Genomic DNA, 21,644 nt, shown 5'->3' on the forward strand with positions numbered 1-21,644 from the left:
ATTGTATTTTAGATGCGTAAGCAAGGGGAAACTACAGCCGTAATTTTTCCCGAGGAAATGCAGCTTTACTGTGTGATTAAATGCTGATGGCGTCCTCTTGGGTAAAATATTCCGGAGGTAAAATAGTCCCCTATTCGGAACTCCGGGCGGGGACTACTCAAGAGGACGTCGTTATCAGGAGAAAGAAAACTGGCGTTCTACGGATCGGAGCGTGGAATGTCAGATCCCTTAATCGGGAAGGTAGGTTAGAAAATTTAAAAAGGGAATTGGATAGGTTAAAGTTAGATATAGTGGGAATTAGTGAAGTTCGGTGGCAGGAGGAACAAGACTTTTGGTCAGGTGAATACAGGGTTATAAATACAAAATCAAATAGGGGTAATGCAGGAGTAGGTTTAATAATGAATAAAAAAAATAGGAGTGCGGGTTAGCTACTACAAACAGCATAGTGAACGCATTATTCTGGCCAAGATAGACACAAAGCCCATGCCTACTACAGTAGTACAAGTTTATATGCCAACTAGCTCTGCAGATGATGAAGAAATAGATGAAATGTATGACGAGATAAAAGAAATTATTCAGGTAGTGAAGGGAGACGAAAATTTAATAGTCATGGGTGACTGGAATTCGTCAGTAGGAAAAGGGAGAGAAGGAAACATAGTAGGAGAATATGGATTGGGGGGAAGAAATGAAAGAGGAAGCCGCCTTGTAGAATTTTGCACAGAGCATGACTTAATCATAGCTGACACTTGGTTCAAGAATCATAAAAGAAGATTGTATACCTGGAAGAATCCTGGAGATACTAAAAGGTATCATATAGATTATATAATGGTAAGACAGAGATTTAGGAACCAGGTTTTAAATTGTAAGACATTTCCAGGGGCAGATGTGGATTCTGACCACAATCTATTGGTTATGAACTGCAGATTGAAACTGAAGAAACTGCAAAAAGGTGGGAATTTAAGGAGTTGGGACCAGGATAAACTGAAAGAACCAGAGGTTGTGCAGAGTTTCAGGGAGAGCATTAGGGAACAATTGACAGGAATGGGGGAAAGAAATACAGTTGAAGAAGAATGGGTAGCTCTGAGGGATGAAGTAGTGAAGGCAGCAGACGATCAAGTAGGAAAAAAGACGAGGGCTAATAGAAATCCTTGGGTAACAGAAGAAATATTGAATTTAATTGATGAAAGGAGAAAATATAAAAATGCAGTAAATGAAGCAGGCAAAAAGGAATACAAACGTCTCAAAAATGAGATCGACAGGAAGTGCAAAATGGCTAAGCAGGGATGGCTAGAGGACAAATGTAAGGATGTAGAGGCTTGTCTCACTAGGGGTAAGATAGATACTGCCTACGGGAAAATTAAAGAGACCTTTGGAGAGAAGAGAACCACTTGTATGAATATCAAGAACTCAGATGGAAACCCAGTTCTAAGCAAAGAAGGGAAGGCAGAAAGGCGGAAGGAGTATATAGAGGGTTTATACAAGGGCGATGTGCTTGAGGACAATATTATGGAAATGGAAGAGGCTGTAGATGAAGACGAAATGGGAGATAAGATACTGTGTGAAGAGTTTGACAGAGCACTGAAAGACCTGAGTCGAAACAAGGCCCCAGGAGTAGACAACATTCCATTAGAACTATTGATGGCCTTGGGAGAGCCAGTCATGACAAAACTCTACCATCTGGTGAGCAAGATGTATGAGACAGGCGAGATACCCTCAGACTTCAAGAAGAATATAATAATTCCAATACCAAAGAAAGCAGGTGTTGACAGATGTGAAAATTACCGAACTATCAGTTTAATAAGTCACAGCTGCAAAATACTAACGCGAATTCTTTACAGACCAATGGAAAAACTGGTAGAAGCGGACCTTGGGGAAGATCAGTTTGGATTCCGCAGAAATGTTGGAACACGTGAGGCAATACTAACCTTACGACTTATCTTAGAAGAAAGGTTAAGGAAAGCCAAACCTACGTTTCTAGCATTTGTAGACTTAGAGAAAGCTTTTGACAATGTTAACTGAAGTACTCTCTTTCGATTTCTGAAGGTGGTAGGGGTAAAATACAGGGAGCGAAAGGGTATTTACAATTTGTACAGAAACTAGATGGCAGTTATAAGAGTCGAGGGGCATGAAAGGGAAGCAGTGGTTGGGAAAGGAGTGAGACTGGGTTGTAGCCTCTCCCCGATGTTATTCAATCTGTATATTGAGCAAGCAGTAAAGGAAGCAAAGGAATAATTCGGAGTAGGTATTAAAATTCATGGAGAAGCAGTAAAAACTTTGAGCTTCGCCGATGACATTGTAATTCTGTCAGAGACAGCAAAGGACTTGGAAGAGCAGTTGAACGGAATGGACAGTGTCTTGAAAGGAGGATATAAGATGAACATCAACAAAAGCAAAACGAGGATAATGGAATGTAGTCAAATTAAGTCGGGTGATGCTGAGGGAATTAGATTAGGAAATGAGACACTTAAAGTAGTAAAGGAGTTTTGCTATTTAGGGAGTAAAATAACTGATGATGGTCGAAGTAGAGAGGATATAAAATGTAGACTGGCAATGGCAAGGAAATTGTTTCTGAAGAAGAGAAATTTGTAACGTCGAGTATCGATTTAAGTGTCAGGAAGTCGTTTCTGAAAGTATTTGTATGGAGTGTAGCCATGTATGGAAGTGAAACATGGACGATAACTAGTTTGGACAAGAAGAGAATAGAAGCTTTCGAAAGGTGGTGCTACAGAAGAATGCTGAAGATTAGATGGGTAGATCACATAACTAATGAGGAGGTGTTGAATAGGATTGGGGAGAAGAGAAGTTTGTGGCACAACTGGACTAGAAGAAGGGATCGGTTGGTAGGACATGTTTTGAGGCATCAAGTTATCACAAATTTAGCATTGGAGGGCAGCGTGGAGGGTAAAAATCGTAGAGGGAGACCAAGAGATAAATACACTAAGCAGATTCAGAAGGATGTAGGTTGCAGTAGGTACTGGGAGATGAAGAAGCTTGCACAGGATAGAGTAGCATGGAGAGCTGCATCAAACCAGTCTCAGGACTGAAGACCACAACAACAACAACAAGTTAAATGTTCCCATATTTATATCCGAATTCTTGTAGAAGGTACACTCCTATGTAATAGGAGGAATTTCACCCAAACATGCTACTTTTTCCTGTCCCTGCCACGTATCTACATAAGGTCGGCATGTTAAGCTGAATTTGGCAAACCAGTCGTAGAGTGTGGCCAGATGCCCTACCCGAACACACCTGAAGATGGAAAATTTCTTCAGAAACATGTAACGTTAGGAATAAATCAACTCAGTGGCAGAGGTCGAACATTTTTTTACTACTTACACTCATACAATTAACGGTAAAAGACCGACAGTTTATACCCTGAAGTCATGTTTACAAGCTTTGAGGACTTGACCAGGAAGCCAGCTGTGACATTAAATAAGTCATAGTCCTGGAAGACGAATATACAAGCGACAGACCATTCAGTGGCTTAGTCTTCATAATGGTTGGTTGAGTTTATATTAAGAGATGACTGGATAAAGTTGTTATGTGCAGCCCTCGTGTTACTTGCATAAGCAGTCAAAGCTTTGCGAGGTTATTCTATAATCCTGTTCTGTTTTCGGCAAAAAAAGCCTGTAGTTACCATTATAGAGCGTCCTCTGAGAATGGGTGTTTAACAAAGAGTAACAGCTGTTTGCTGCACTGAAATCCAAAAACGTGTTTGTTTATTAAACGCACAAGAAGGCTATTTATAAATAGTTGTCATAAAAAGCTGTAGGATTTGAATAAGTTACTTTGCAACAAGCAGAATGTATTTCGAATAATGAATTATGCAAAACCGAACTCGTGCAGCAAACAGTGTATGATATGTATCGAAACATTGTTTTCGATGACTTGCGAATCATAGCCACACCAATCCCTGCTGGCGGCATACGCTTATAGGTAATATATGTGGTATTTAAGATTGATTTAAGGCTTTGTAGACTGGAGTTCGGTATGAAAGGCAGCCTTAAAGCCAACAGACGGACTTGGCAAGGAATCTTCACAAGAATCATCTGACCCTGCTGTGGGTTATTGTATTTTCCGATCTCTGAATAGGATCCAGTGGTTCAGAATAACAACACAGTACTAGATACACAGATGGACGCCTTAAATTACAGTTTGAACGACTTAACGCTGAGCTTCAGTACATTTTTTAAAGCGACTACGTCAGATCTGTGATTAATTTAGTTAATACGATCAGCTTTAGGAACTAAACATTTTTCCCTTTGTTGTTTGCTTCTATAATCCAGTGGTATAGTTCACAAAGAAGGAAAAAAAATTCAGTTTGATATCACGCAACATGTGAATATCAATTGCAGCAAAGGAAAATAGCGGGCAACAGCATATAATCATGAAATGCGTCTATCTTTAAGAGTTAACAATATTTTGATCTTATCTCTAATGTGATAAAATAATTTATTTCAGTTTTAGTTCGACAGGGTGCGAATGAAGAAAGAAGTAAGAAACATTAGATTTTCTGCCTATTTTCGTTCCTAACTGAAGGAACAGTAAATTCCTGAGTTCCTCTCGCACATTGCCTTGCCGTCTGTGTATTTATGTAATTAGTACTGTACATGTACTAATGAAAGTGTCAGTTAGTACCATAATAGCACTTTGAGGTAATTGCTGTTATAAATTGTACAGATAGCACAACATATCTTATGCCTAATTAAGTCCGTGGTGATAATTAAACACTGCTTATACAACGTATGTCCTTTATAGCCATGGTAAAGTAGATAAGGCTGTAAACACGGCAGAGCTCTTAAGCCTTAATCCACGAGCTATGTACACACTGTAACGTAATGGTTGTTTCCGTTATCCATTTAATGAATATTTGCAATGGAAATATGCACTTTGAAATGTAATTTTGTGTCATAATGTAAACGTCATCACAGCGATATACTGACATTCTTGTATGTCCTCAAGACATTACTCACTCAACCAATTTGACATAGACAAATGAAATTCCTGCGGCAGATGCCAATGTATGTATTAGACTTCATTGCATCACTAAACAGCCCAAGATGCGACGGATGTGCAGAGAGCGTATTGAAGCACAGCGGCTCTAAACGGTGCGATAAGGAAACGAAAAATTGCCTCACTTTTCGTCCAGGTGCTCTTAGTATTCTTTCTTGGTTCGTGTACAATTCACTCAATCCGGGTTCCTGTCCTACAACAACATTTTTGTTTTCATTACGCTCATTGTTTGGTCATCCGTTCCAAAAGCCTTCACGTGCATATTACAGACAAACACTTTCAGAAATTACTTCCTAAGATGTAAATTTACAGATTAAGCAATAAAATATCTTTTCCAGAAATATTTGTCTTGCTATAGCCAGTATGCGTTTTATGTCCTCTCTAGCTCGTCTATCCTCTGTTATTTTGCTACCAAAGAAGCAAAAGCCTTTTTAACTGTCTCAATTCCTAATCTAATCCCCTCAGCATCGTCTGATTTAACTTTAGTACTTTGTTTAAATTTTTTTGATATTCAGCTTATGACCTCATTTCAAGACAATTTTCTTTATTGTTGAACTGAAGTCCTTTAACGTCTCGATAGAATTACAACGTTATAGGCAAACCACAAAGATTTTATTTCTCTTTGTTCAAATTTAATTTCCATTCCAGATTTCTCTTTCGTTTCCTTTGCAGCTACATGTACATCTACATCTACGTGATTACTCTGCTAATCACAATAAAGTGCCTGGCAGAGGGATCAATGAACCACCTTCAAGCTGTCTCTCTACCGTTCCTCTCTCGAACGACGCGCGGGATAAACGAGCACATAAATTTTTCTGTGCGATCCCTGATTTCCCCTATTTTATAGTGACGATCGTTTCTCCCTATGTAGTTGGGTGTCAACAGAATGTTTTCGGAATCGGAAGAGAAAACTGGTGATTGAAATTTCAAGAGAAGATCCCGTCGCAACGAACACCGCCTTTGTTTTAATGATTGCCACTCCAATTTACGTATCATGTCTGTGACACTATCTCCCCTATTTTGCGATAATACAAAACGAGCTGCCCTTCTTTGTACTTTTTCAGTGTCATCCGTCAGTCCCACCTGATGCGGATCCCACACCGCACAGCAATACTCCAGAATAGGGCGGACAAGCGTGGTGTAAGCAGTCTCTTTAGTAGACCTGTTGCACCTTCTAAGTGATTTTGCCAATGAATCACTGTCTTTGGTTTGCTCTACCCACAACATCATCTACGTGATCGTTCCAATTTAGCTTATTTGTAATTGTAACTCCTAAGTATTTAGTTGAATTTCCAGCCTTCAGATTAGTGTGGCTTACCGCGTAATCGAATTTTAGCGGATTTCTTTTAGTACTCATGTGAAAAAGTACACATTTTTCTTTATTCAGCGTCAATTGCCACTTTTCGCTCTATACAGATATCTACATCAATATGCAATTCGTTTTGGTTATCTGACGACTTTACAAGACGGTAAATGACAGCATCATCTGCAAACAATCTAGGACGGCTACTCAGATGTCTCCCATGTCGTTAAAATAGATCAGGAATAATAGAGAGCCTATAACTCTACCTTGAGGAACACCGGATATTACTTCTGTTTTACTCGATGACTTTCCGTCTATTACTACGAACTGTGACCTTTTTGACAGGAAATCACGAATCCAGTCCCACAACTGAGGTGATATTCCATAGGTACGCAGTTTGGTTATAAGACGCTTGTGAGGAACGATGTCGAAAGCCTTCTGCCGGCCGGAGTGGCCGAGCGGTTCTAAGCGCTACAGTCTGGAACCGCGTTGCTGCTACGTTCGCAGGTTCGAATCCTGCCTGGGGCATGGTTGCGTGTGATGTCCTTAGGTTAGTTGGGTTTAAGTAGTTCTAAGTTCTAGGGGACTGATGACCTCAGTAGTTAAGTCCCATAGTGCTCAGAGCCATTTGAACCATTTTTTTTTCGAAAGCCTTCTGGAAATCTAAAAATATGGAATCAATTTGACATCCCCTGTCGATAGCACTCATTACTTCATGAGTAGAAAGAGCTAGTTGTGTTTCACAAGAACGATATTTTCTGAATCGCTACTGAATACGTGTCAATAAATCGTTTTCTTCGAGGTACTTCATAGTATTCGAATACAGTATATGTTCCAAAACCCTACTGCAAATCGACGTTATTGATATGGGCCTGTAATTCAGCGGATTACTCCTATTTCCGTTTTTGGTTATTGGTGTGACTCGAGTAATTTTCCTGTCTTTAGTGACGGATCTTTCTGTGAGCGAGCGGTTGCATATAACTGCTAAATACGGAGCTATCGCATTGGCATACTCTGATAGGAATCTGACTGGTATACAATCTGAACCGGAGGCCTTGCCTTTATTAAGTGATTTAAGCTGATTTGCTACACCGAGGGTATCTACTTCTATGTTTCTCATCTTGGCAGTTGTTCTTGAATGGAATTCAGAAATATTTGCTTCGTCATCTTTGGGCAAGGAGTTTCAGAAAACCATGTTTAATAACTCTGCTGTAGTGGCTCTGTCATCAGTGACTTCACCGTTGTTATCGCGCAGTGAAGGTACTCATAGCGTCTTGCCACTGGTGCGCTTTGTGTATGATCAGAATCTCTTTGGCGTTTCTGCCAGATTTCGAGACAGAGTTTCGTTGTGGAAATTATTAAAAGCATCTTGCATTGAAGTACGCGCTATATTCCTAACTTCTACAAAACTTTGCCAATCTTGGGGATTTAGTGTTCTTTTAAATTTGACATGCTTTTTTCGTTGCTTCTGCAACAGCGATCTGAATCGTTTTGTGTACCATGGGGGATCAGTACGATCACTTAGTAATTTATGTGGTATATATCTCTCAATTGCCGTCGATACTATCGCTTCGAAATCATTCCACAGTTTTTGTACGCTTACACGATCATATCGGAAGGAGTGAAGACTGTCTGTTACAAAGGCGTTACGAACATTTTTATCACCTTTTATTTTTAAATAGATTGCGTTTCTTTGTGATGGTTACCGGTGTTACGGTATTCAGCTTAGCAGCAACTGCCTTGTGGTAGCTAATCCCCGTATTCATTATGATACTCCCTATTCGTCCATGATTATTTGTTGCTAAGAGGCCAAGTATGCTTTCGCAACCATTTACGCTTAGAGTGGGCTCAAATTAATTTTGTGAGAATGCATTCAGCACAATTTCCGATGACGTTTAATGCCTGTCGCCGGCTTTAATCGTTTCATTTTTCCAGCATATCGAGGGTAGATTGAAGTCACCACCGATTATAATTCTATGAGCGAGGTACCTATTTGAAATGAGACTCAAGTATTCTTTGAACTGTACAGTAACTATATCTTCTGAGCGGAGGGGTCGGTAAACGATCCAATTAATAGTTTAGTCCGATTGTCAAGTATAACCTCCAGTCACACTATTTCGCAGGAACCAAGTACTTCAATTTCACTACAAGGCAAACTACCTCTGACAGCAATAAATACTCTACCACCAACTGTAATTAATCTATCCTTTCTGAACACTGTAAGATCGTTTTTAAAAATTTCGGCTAAACTTATTTCCAGCTTCAGACAGCTTCCTGTACCAATAATTATTTGAGCTTGAGTGCTTTCTTTTAAGGCTTGTAGCTCTGGTTCTTTCCCAACACAGCCACCACGTTCGAAGCGCTATTTGTCAAAAGATTTCCGCAAAGCGGCTGACAGTGGTCATCGTCATTGTAAGTTGCACTACCATTAGCTGCGGGAGAAAAATCGTGTAAGTTCTTTAAAAAAAATGAGAAAAAGAAACCGCAGGTGACTTTGACGCACGGACTGGACAGTAACACACATTTAGTATATGAAGCTGAAGTTGCTTGGTTGCACGTTTTTACTGGAGGATTACGGTTCAATATACCGATGAGATCGTTAGAGATGAAGTGCAAACCCGACTACGGAAGGAAATTGGTTCAAATGGCTCTGAGCACTATGGGACTTAACTTCTGAGGTCATCAGTCCCCTAGAACTTAGAACTACTTAAACCTAACTAACCTAAGGACACCACACACACATCCATGCCCGAGGCAGGATTTGAACCTGCGACCGTAGCGGTCGCGCGCTTCCAGACTGTAGCGCCTAGAACCGCTCGGCCACTACGGCCGGCAAAGAAATTGGTTTATCGTGTAAGGCTGGTCCAGTACCTTAACTACTGTCCCAGCTCACTTAGTTGGGAACAGAAGTCAGTTACTTAGTTAATAATTCCAGCCTGAGAGGCCGGGGTCGATATTTAAGACTATTCCCTAACGTTTTCTTGTTGTTGTATTTTGGGGAAGGAGACCAGACAGCGAGGTCATCGGTCTCATCGGATTAGGGAAAGACGGGGAAGGAAATCGGCCGTGCCCTTTGAAAGGAACCATCCCGGCATTTGCCTGGAGCGATTTAGGAAAATCACGGAAAACCTAAATCAGGATGGCCGGACGCGGGATTGAACCGTCGTCCTCCCGAATGCGAGTCCAGTGTCTAACGTTTTCTCTCCGACTGATTATTATGGTGCTTCTAAATCTAAAGATACCCGTAAAACATGTGTTGTTTTTGCTGAAGTTTTCGTCCCAATGAATTTTATTTTGTGGCTTCATTTGTGAATCGTCGTAGCCGGTTTTGTAAAGGCCTCGTCGCTACTGCTGTGGAAAACGAGTTGCCTCTGTTGTTACGGTAGGCTGAGCTTGTGGGTTCGTAAAAATGCTTCTGGTGAAGCACAAGACAATATTTCCCTGTCACTATTACACAGCTATGCCCCCGGTTCAGGTAACACGATAGGAGAACAAAGGTTCTATAACACTCCAAAAAATTAGTAACAAAGTCACAAAAGGTTTACATATCATTGCGACCAGTCGGATATTGAGGTGTGCAACACTGCATGTAGTGTAACACAGTAAAGGTCCTCAATGGCTAAGTGCAAATAATCGTAGATAAACTTCACAGTTCATTGCAAATGCAGTTTAAAACTACCTGTCTGTTCACTTCTAAGAGTTCACTAAACGACGTTCCCTGACTAAGTCTGCCCTGGACGATGGTCTGTAACAAAGTGGGCGAGAGCTGCTCTTCTATCTTCCGAGTAGACTTCTGTCCGTTGTCGTCCTGTCATTGGCGGATTGTGCTCGGCCGGCAATTGGCCGAGGCGAAGTTGATATCTTCATCCCCAGTGCCGCCCGTGGCGCTGGTGGAACTCATGCAAGTGGCGAGTCTCTACGGCAATGGCACCAACTCGCAACCTTGCGCCTGTGGTGCATTTGCCCTTGCTGTGCGTTTTTCGAACGACGCAGCAACTTCCATCTCGGAAAAAGTGTTCTGCTGAGGTCGATTTGCCATTGTGTCGCAGGCAGAATTTCTTTGTGTGGTCGGCTGAGCAAGTGTTAATACTTCTTTTTGTGGTACCGATGCATACCTGCCTACAATATGGAATTCTATAAGTCCTAGACATCAATGGTGGATGCCGTTGGTCTTTTTCCGCTCTTAAGAATTCTTCCATTTTATTAGCGGGTCTACAGTTAGCTTAAGCCGCATGTTCGGCTACATTCCAGATGCGATACGTAATCTCGTTGGGAAACAAAAAAAAAAAAAAGAGAAAACAACTGTCCGAGTTGGCAGACGTTATTCCTCATTAGCCCTGGCTTTCTCTCTTCTTGGACGGACTGCTCGAGTCACTTCCTTAATGGAGCAGCCGTTTTTCTTTAAGGCCGACGTCAAGTGATGCATCGCACCTTGTAAGTAAACTGACTTGCAAATTTTATTAGCCCCGTCCACAAGGGTTTTAAGACAACCCTTTTTTGTCTTGAGTGATGGTTCCATTCTTTATGGCAGTATCGATCAGTGTGTGTAGATTTACCGTACACCGTATCACCCAAAAACCCGTCCACACCCAGAAAATTAAGCTGCCCGTTGCTCTCATCCTTCATCTTTAACTGAATTTTCGGAATGATACTATTGAAATGTTATGTTACCATACTACAAAGGTATCATCCACATAGCGGTACTATTTAGCTAGTTTTTATTGGCTGTTCGCAGCGCGCGTTGTTCAAAAATCTCTGTTAACAAACTGGCAACAGCTGGACAAAGATGGCTGCCCGAGCCTACCCCGTCTATTTCCTCGTGAAATTCCTTGTTGTACGGGATCGATGGATGGATGGATAGATAGCATGGATTTAAAGTTGTTGGGCGCTAAACAGCATTTTCATCAACGCCCTTGCGTAAGATCGTTATAATGGCGACTGAGTAGTATTCTTGTTAATATAAAAACCAAAGGCTGTTTTACTGGAAATAGCTAGTAGTGTGACAATCCAGACAAATCGATACTTGTATTATAAATGCGAAATTAACCCACTCTGTTATGTTTTCACGACTGAACCGCTGATCCACAATCTGTTAAAGAACGCATTAAGGAACACGAACGGCACATGCGACTAAAACAAACTGCAAAATCAGCAGTAGCGAACATCGTGAGAACTGTGGCTCTGACATCGATTTTAATAACGTACGTGTGCTGGCTAAGGAAACAAACACTTATAGAAGAAAGGTCGGAGAAGCGGTTGAAATTTCCAAGAATGCATCTAATTTCAATAGAGAGGACGGCTATATGCTTCCGACGTCATGGCTCCACTCCATCAAGGAAGTGAATACGCGGCCGCGGTGTCCGAGCGGCGTAAACAACGCGCTGCAAGTCACCTCGGTGGACAATAAGGTTTTGGGTAAACATTCCCTTCTTGCTCAGTCCGTTTCGAGTCTAGCCAATGATAAGGACCAACCAATAGCAGTAGGAGGAATTTCAACCAATAACCCTTCTCCAGTGTGGAACAGTGCCTTTCTATCCAATGACGATAGGCCACCGATAGTATCCACAGGAGATAACAACGCCCCTTCTTCTGCATCAGACCAGGAATATTATCCTATGACTATGCTCCACCAATGGTAGACATAATTTTAACCAATACTACCATTTCTCGAGCACGAACGCGGGGAAACTCCCCTTTATAAGAGGACTCGACACTCGTCTCTGACAGTGTCCTAGCAGTAGTGGACACCGGAAGATCCCAGCAGAGGGGTCGAAACGTCGATCATTTTAGAAGAAATATGACGCGGCCTAATAATCCAGAAGATTTTAACTTTACGATCTTATATGTCACTGGTAAGCGGGAGATCAATCTATAGTTGATGGTGGGCGTTTGGTGTCCAAAATTCATTGATTTCTCTTAGGCAAAGAATAATGTTGTCACTAGAATATTTCCACAATCAAACAACTATATTGTTTTATCGTTATACTCTGTTAATTTTAAGTTGTTAATTTTGATGAAATTTAGTATGGAGATAGCTTGAACGCTTAAGAACACAGGCTACTTTAGAAAAAGTGTAGTACAACGTAATTACTGATTTGAAGCCAATGGCGCGAAATACGGAACAACAATGACTCTTTGAAAAAACTGTTTACTTCGAGACTTTTGAATTTTGTCATATTTGTGAAAATGCTTTTAGAGCGTGATGTGATGTAATAATACGATACAGCGTAATACATGCAATGCTCATACAATCCTCTGTTTAATCCGTAATAGTATGAATCACAAGCGCTTCACATTTTAGCCGCTGAGCATCAAGCGCCACTCACCAGTTTTATGTTCAGTTCAGATTTATGTGAGCAGCTCACGGACATGCGGTTAGGTTGCTATTCCTCGATCACGGGTTCCCGAGGTTCAGTTCCTTCTCGGATCGGTGTTTGATTTCTGCTCGCGTCTAGATGTGTGCGTTATCATCATCATTTTGTCGCACATCGACGTGCAAGTCACTGAAGCGGAGTCAAATAAAAAGACTTGCACCAAGATCCCGAACATCCCAGCCAGGATCTCAAATGGTTCAAATGGCTCTGAGCACCATGGGACTTAACCTCTGAGGTCATCAGTCCCCTAGAACTTAGAACTACTTAAACCTAACTAACCTAAGGACATCACACACATCCATGCCCGAGGCAGGATTCGAACCTGCGACCGTAGCGGTCGCGCGGTTCCAGACTGAAGCGCCTAGAACCGCTCGGTCACTCCGGCCGGCCCAACCAGGATCTCCTGGCCAATAAAGCCATACGCACATTTCATTTCATTTTACTAATACTCGAACGCAGACGTGGGTAACAGCTATTATACGTTGCTTATACATTCCTCAAGTGTTTAATCCATGTCATCCCATACTTCCACACTATATTATAAATTCGAAAGTAGTCCTGTCTGTTATGTTTTCACGAGAAAGTCCCTGAACCGACATCCTTGAAATTTGACATGAGATGCCTTGGAGAATGTTGAAGAATATAGGCTACTTTGCAAGATACACGAAATCTGACGTGAGATACCTTGAACCATGTTGAAGGATATAGGCTACTTTGCAAGATGTTTATTGATTTTAAGAGTATTACGAAAATTAAGGAAATTATTTGCTCTTTCAAAAGGCTGTTTACTCCTTCACTTTTGAACTCTATCACAATTGTAAAAATGATTTTATTAGTTGCTACGCAGTATGATTTAACGTAATCAGTACAATGTTTACTCAATTTTTACCGTGTTTAATCCATATTAATGCCAGTACCATTAACTGCGAAAGTAACTCACTCTGTTACGTTTCCACTATTTTACCGTTGAACCGTTTCCTAAGGTATTTGCTATCGAGATAGCTTGAACCCTGAGGAAGACCATAGGCTACTTTAGAAGTCTGTATGTCTCTATTATTAACACGCAGACGACGCTTGCGCTATGATCGGCGAATCATAGTGCACGTGACAGTGCAAATACTATGTTACTGTGCGCGTGGCTTACGATACTGATTTCCTATACCACCTGGCATAGATAGAGAGTTTGGTTGAAGATACAACAATAAAATCGGACGGTAAGCTGGAGAACGATATTTAAAACTATTACTGTAAGCCTCGCAAAAATATGATTTGGCGCATAGTTCTAAGAGAGCTCAAACTGTGAAACTTATTCGAATCCAACAAACCTCAGAGCAGTCTCGTGCCCACCGGAATTTCATCACAGAACGTCACATGACCTTGAGAGGTACGGAGACATTAGAACAGTCACAAGGCCGTCGCTTTTTAGACGCAGAGCGTCACGCGACTCTAACAGCGTCCAAGACGCTTGAAGACTCACAAAGACGGCTGTACGACAATCAGAGAGTCGTACCTATACTTGTCGAATGTGGGAGGCTTTTGGTGAGTCTGCATTTGATTATAATCTATTAACTGAGGATGTTAATCATCCATTACACATGGATCAAAAATGTAGGTACCATATATGCTAACATGAAAGGGAGAAACGGTTGATACGTGTTGTTCTGCTGGAGAAACTCATATACATTATCACGTGAGACAGAGAAAACCCTAAAATTTCTACTTCTGGACGAATGCAATGAATCGAGACATTTTTTAAAATTTAATTAGGAAATATAATGCATGCCTTCACAATTGACGTACAACAAAATAATAAAATAATAGAAACACATTCATTACGTACCTGTATACCGACACTTCATACATTTTTTGTACATTTGTCTTTACACCACTGTATACATAGATATATCGTAAAATTATCAGTCTGCTTACGCACCATCACCCATCACAACAAAACTACTGACATGCGAGCGATGCACCGGGTAACATCTAGTGTCTAAAGCTGCTATATTGCTCGTGAAAGTATCTGCTACAAATAAAATACCTTCATTCAAACGAATCATCTTAAATAAATTTTAACAGAAAAGGAGGTGTAAAGGAGATGAAATATGGATGTCAACTTTGCATCAACGTTATGACGATCGATTACTTTTAATTGAGAACGATGGTGCCAGCCAGAGATAATCACGCATCACATGAAAAATGGTGGTTGGTACCCTCCATACAGCTCTATAAATTCGGGAGACCCTCGAATTCTAGATGTAGTCGCCATTCTACGTCCGAAGATGTCTTCCTCAGTCGGAGACGAAACGAAAGGGAATACTTTTATATAGGGTGTTCAATTTATCTAAAGACGTTCATGTATCTCGAAAACTACATGTTGCATCCAAATAACTATAATTAAAATCTGTTCGTCTCGGAAGGGGCATCCAATGATACCAAATCCAACCCACCACGCCACCCCGTGTGTGGGGAGGGGCGGGGCGGGGGGACTTTGAAATCTTAAGTGGGAGCCCCAATTTTTACTGCAGATTCGGATTCTACGGAAAGAAATGAGTTAAGTTTTGTCTGAAACATTTTTCTTACGGAAAAAATATGTACGTTTTGTCACAAACTTTTGTTTCGTTACGCTAGAGATGGCGATGTAATCGGAAAAATCAAAATGGGTAGCAAATTGCATGTTCCAAAATGCTATCTCATGACACCTGAATTAGTTCCCCACCTCCACGGTTCGAGGGTAGGTCAGCCAGTTATTTCATAACGTTTAATGTTACTGCACTGTCTGTGACGATAAGTCGTAGTTCTCTATACGGCCACAGTGGCGCGTCGACCAGCCCCCATTTTCGTTTTATCGGACGCACACAAAGTTGAGAACGGGATTTCTCATTAATAGTTCTGAAATAATTGCCTGCCCTCGGAGGTGCTGGATTAATTCAGGTGTCATTGGATAGCATTTTGAAACATATGATTTTCTACCGTTTCTGATTTTTCCGATTACAGTGCCATCTACCGCGAAACCAAGGAAATGTTCCAGACAAAACTTACGTATGTTTTTTCCGTAGAATCCGACTCTGCAATAAAAAATGGGGTTTCCTATTCAAGATTCCAAAGTTGCTTCCCTGCCTCCACACTCGGGGTGAGGTTGACGGCAGAGTTTGTTATTATTGGATATCCACCTCCGAGACGAACGTATTTCAACTGTAAATTGTTTGTTTCCGAGATATGTTTTGTTTTCGAGATATTTCAGTGTCTTCAGATAAATTGAAACCCTGTAGACAAACCATGGCCTCTCAACACGAAAGTTTTAACGGGAGTAAACACTGGCATTGTAAGTCTACATTGCATGACTTTTATATGTTTCTTCATCGACAGTTCGTGATACTGAAGAAAGCGAGAGCGCTTCGTAGTCTGAAAATAAACGATCGTATTAGTATCAGCTATACATACATATAGTTATCCCTATTATGTTTACGTTGCGCCGGCCATGGTGGCCGAGCGGTTCAAGGCGCTTCTGTCCGGAACCACGCGGCTGCTACGGTCGCAGGATCGAATCCTTTCTCGGGCATGGATGTGTGTGCTGTCCTTAGGTTAGTTAGGTTTAAGTAGTTCTAGTTCTAGGGGACTGATGACCTTAGATGTTAAGTCCCATAGTGCTCAGAGCCATCTGAACCATTTTTGCACCTAAGCATGAATTCACTCATCGTTTTATAAACACATTACTTACTGTCATTATTACAAATGAATCGATATCACCTGCACATTCCGCTGTGGGTCCACGAAATGTGTCATTTTACAGCTAAATTTCTACGAACATGCTGGATGCTGCTACCAAATATCGTATCTGTAGTTCCCACAGACAAATTTTCTTTATTTTTTATGAGTCACGTTAGTTAATTATAACTTAGAATTTTCCCCAGAACAGCCCCGAAGACCTGTCGAGAGTAAGAGATGACTCCAGAAATTTGAGCAAATGGATTTCCTCCAGTTGCCGGCCGAAGTGGCCGTGCGGTTCTAGGCGCTGCAATCTGGAACCGCGAGACCGCTACGGTCGCAGGTTCGAATCCTGCCTCGGGCATGGATGTGTGTGATGTCGTTAGGGTAGTTAGGTTTAACTGGTTCTAAGTTCTAGGGGACTAATGACCTCAGAAGTTGAGTCCCATAGTGCTCAGAGCCATTTGAACCAGTTCCTCCAGTTACAGTGCTTCGAAATACTAAGAATGGCGTAGTTAGTGTAGTATGCTGCCGGATGCCACTACGTGTGAGGGGAGAAAAATTAATTTCAGTGTCTGCAGGTTTCATAGCGGTTTTAAATGAACGTACTATCTTCTGTAGGCAACGTAGCGAGGTGGCGCAGTGGTTAGCACACTGGAGTCGTATTCGGGAGGACGACGGTTCAATCCCGGCTATCCTGATTTAGGTTTTCAGTGATTTCCATAAATCGCTCCAGGCAAATGATGGGATGGTTCTTTTGAAAGGGCACGGCCGACTTCCTTCCCCGTCCTTCCCTAAGCCGATGAGACCGATGACCTCGCTCTCTGTTCTCCCCCAAACAACCCAAACCCTCTTCTGTAGGCGCACAGTGTGTGTTGTTGAAGACACTTAACTCTTGAAAAAGGGTCTTGTTGAGACCCGGAAACTTTGAGTAGAAGAAACAGAGAATGAAACGAGGTTGAGTTTCAAAGCCCTCGACTGTTTGCGAGGGATTACGTGGTCATTAGTCGGACAGCGATTGCAGGGACGAACATTTCCACCGCCAGCTGCATCAGTCTTTGCTTCCAACTGGAAGTTTGGCGTGGGTAGTGGCGGCGCGCCCCTGCTTCGTTGTGGGCGGTGCTCTGGTCGCAACAGAAGGGAAAGGAGCAACGGCTGCCGGCCTCATAGTGAAAGGAAGGGCTGCTGACTGTAAAACCAAGTCGCTTCGTCGGACACTTGCGCAGCCAGCGGACGACGCTCTCTGCAACTTCGCGAACATGTACGAAACGACGCTGACACGTCCAGAAGAGAATAAAAGGAATGGACTAAGGAAGAATCAGGACTGATACATGATCTACACATTCTAGTTTTCTGAGGTTCTCCCAAACCATTATAATGTAATGGGTTCGAGTGAGTCTCTATCTTCTTCGCAATATGTTATGTAACGTCAGTCCGCATGTCCATGCGATAGTATTACGAACGTCTCGGTAACGAAATAGAGCGGAAATTAAATTGGTGCAGAAACCATCGAAGACGGACTGCCAGCTCGGAGGGACTAGAGTACAGGATAAAGTTGTTCTGTAGGCGCACAGTGTGTGTTGTTGAAGACACTTGACTCTTGAAAAAGGGTTCAGCTACTTATGCAATAAGGGTCATTGCAAATTTTGGTGATAAATATCTTAGTAAATTAGCTTACTACGCCTATTTTCACTCGTTGCTTTCATATGGCATCATATTTTGGGGTAATTCATCACTGAGGAATAAAGTATTTATTGGAAAATCAGAATAATAGCTGGAGTCCACCCAAGATCATCCTGCAGACATTTATTTAAGGATCTAGGGATATTCACAGTAGCTTCTCAGTATATATACTCTCTTATGAAATTTGTTATTAACAACCAAACCCAATTCAAAAGTAATAGCAGTGTGCATAACTACAATACCAGGAGAAAGGACGATCTTCACTATTCAAGATTAAATCTAACTTTGGCACAGAAAGGGGTGAATTATACTGGCACTAAAGTCTTTGGTCACTTACCAAATAGTATCAAAAATGTGACAGATAACCAACAAGTATTTAAGAAGAAATTAAAAGAATTTCTGAATGACAACTCCTTCTACTCCATAGAGGAATTTTTAGATATAAATTTAAAAAAAATTAAAAAAAATAAAAAAAAATTAAAAAATAAAAAATAAAGAAAAACAAAAAACACGAAAAATAAAGTTGTTATATTAACTTAAGTATGTTGTTAAATTAACCTAATTATGTCATGTATTGGAAAATTCGACTCGTTCCACATCATTACGAAATATCGTATTCATGATCCATGGAACTAGTATTCATCTAATCTAATCTAGTCTTATTACGACCTGTTTGACTCCTATGACCACTACTGCATATTGCCCTTGGTGTTAGGTTCTACCAAGGAGAAGGTGTGCTCCTTTCACGCATTCCTGGCCGTTATCATTGATGATAAAATCGTCAGAGTCGTTAGGCCTCGTCACATACCTCTTCTCCACTGCTCGGGAGTGTTCAGCCATCCAGGGACACCAGTGGAATCCTGAAGAAGATCGAAACGTCGAACAATGAGTGTGACACAGTCTAATGACTCAGAAGATTTTATCATGAAAAATCCAATGTCTTTAATCTATTTAGGGTAACCTGAAAATGTGGGATTAACGGTGATGATTTGAAAACGCATTACTCTCTCGTGCGCAACCAGTATCTTAATTAATCACTGCGTCAGGTCACTCGATCGAACCCATATTCTGTGATTATTAAACGCAGTGTAACGTGAACTGTCTCTGGCTCACAGTTATCTTCTGAGGCTAGCGCGTGGCCTTTTCCACGTTAGCTCGTGTGTCGTGCTGGGTTTAGTTGCTATTAACATTTCTTTCGGCACTTAAGTCCGCTTACGACCGTTGTGTCACACAGCACGGTAGGATGAGGCTTCTCGCTACGTTATGAGATGTCGACAGGCGAGGTTATAACAAGTAAATCGTTCCCTGAAGAAATTTGAGACTTACACCATCGAGGCTAGCACCTTGGAAACTGACGCTGATGTGCTTTTGTTAACCACTGAGCTGTACATAACATTTCTCTCTAAAATGTGTTCCCAAAGCAAGAATAGTAACGTAGTAACTTCATGCTGTACACACACACACACACACACACACACACACACACACACACACACACATTATAAATGTTGGATAATTTTGAATATAAATAAAATGTCAACGCCATTGGCTGACGTCATTGTGTGAACGTTCGTTTCCCATGACTAAGTAGAACTGTAATTCTATGTACTTTTTTATCACGAACCTAGAAGCTTTAATAGATCTCGTGACCGGAAGATATCTATGTAGTTACTAAGTCATAATCAGTAAGTAACGCAATTGTATTAAGTATGCACTGCCTTATTGTATTTCTTTAATGTGTGTAGATAAACCGAAAGCTATCACGTAATAATGAAACTGATCATTTAAGTAAAGGTTGAGGCAAATACATTCTTACTCTCAATTTATTAGGTTGTATCATAAGTTCGTAGCGTTTTTGTTTTGCATGTTGGTATTCCGGTTGCTGTGGGTTTATTTATCGTTCGTCATTTTTATTTGTAGTTCACTGTTGCTCTCTGAGTTTACATATTGTCATTTTTGTCATTTGGGGACAGTGTTTAGGGCTGTGAATGCTAGAAAATTGAGTGTCGATTAGAGAAACCACAACATTTCCGACATACTGTTCTGCTTGAGTTCGATAGAGGGGTAACAGTAGCGGAGGCAGCCAGCAATATTTGCACAGTGTATAGGGATAACGCCATTGGATTGAGCGTGGCAAGAAAGATGTTTTATCGTTTAAGGATGGTCGTTTTGACATTAGTGACTCTGCACGTTCAGGAAGGCCTTAGGTGTTTGATGAAGATCGCTTAAACACATTAATACGCAATTATCCACATCAGAGTACTAGTGAACTGGCAAATGTGATGAACTGTGATCACTCCACCACCATGTGACATTTACTTGCAGTGAGTAAGGTTCGAAAATTGCGTGTTTGTGTACCGCATGCTCTACGCCCAAATAACAAAGAAGAGTGGGTGGCCATGGGTACGCATCTCTGCTTGCTGATCATCAATTGGCTCTTGAACAACACCGGCCATCCCTATCCTATATCGTTACTGGTGACCTGAAATGGTGGAACAGTGAAGGCGTGGTGTACTGCAAATTCCTTCACCGAGATGTAACCATCACTTCTGACATTTGTTGTCAACAACTGAGTCGTATTGCAGAATAACGACTAGGAAGCGTGCTTGAAGTGATGCTGCTCCACGATAAGGGCTGCCCGCATTCTGATAGACTGACAAAAATCACTATAGAGGAGCTGGGTTGGTTCAAAATGGCTCTGAGCACTATAGGACTTAACATCTGAGGTCATCAGTCCCCTAGAACTTAGAACTACTTAAACCTAACTAACCTAAGGATATCACACACATCCATGCCCGAGGCTGGATTCGAACCTACGACCGTAGCGGTCACACGGTTCCCGACTGAAGCGCCTAGAACCGCTCGGCCACACCGGCCGGCTGAGCTGGGTTGGGAAGTCATTCCGTACCCACCTTATTGACCTGATCTTGCGCCCTCAGATTTTCACATTTTCCCCTCTCTAACAGTTTTCAAGGAAGTTCGTTTTTCTTTTCCTCCGTCCGAACACGCCTAGGAAGGCCCAACGGTTCCGACCGACCGCCGTGTCATCCTCATCCCACATGCGTCACTGCATGCAGACATGGAGGGGTATGTGGTCAGCACACCGCTCTTCCGGCTGTATGTCAGTTTACGAGACTGGAGCCGCTACTTCTCAATCAAGCAGCTCATTAGTTTGCCTCACAAGGGCTGAGTGCATCCCGCTTGCCAACAGCGCTCGGCAGACCGGATGGTCACCCATCCAAGTGCTAGCCCAGCCCGACAGCGCTTAACTTCGGTGATCTGATGGGAACCGGTGTTACTACTGCTGCAAGGCCGTTGCCTAAGGAACTTCGCTTCCGGATGTAAATCCGCTCCCAACAGGTTCTACGAGTTCTTCGCCTCAAAACCACGTGATTTCTACAGTCACGAAACTGAAAAGTCAGTGATGGCAGACTGTTATAAATTATGAAGGAGAATATGTTATTGATGCCTAACGTGTCTGTTATGCGTATCTGTTGTATCTATTACACTAACGGCAAAACGCTACCAACTTATGTACCAACCCAATATCACAAGACTGCGGT

The 21,644-nt window shown here is 41.7% G+C and overlaps 1 pseudogene; it reads right to left on the bottom strand.

Moving 5' to 3' along the window:
* Positions 1-21,283: 21,283 nt before the first annotated feature.
* Positions 21,284-21,401, bottom strand: LOC126483025 (5S ribosomal RNA; annotated as a pseudogene).
* Between the last annotated feature and the right edge of the window lie 243 nt (positions 21,402-21,644).

Source organism: Schistocerca serialis, chromosome 5 (assembly GCF_023864345.2).
Source record: "Schistocerca serialis cubense isolate TAMUIC-IGC-003099 chromosome 5, iqSchSeri2.2, whole genome shotgun sequence".
NCBI classification, from domain to species: Eukaryota; Metazoa; Arthropoda; class Insecta; order Orthoptera; family Acrididae; genus Schistocerca; species Schistocerca serialis.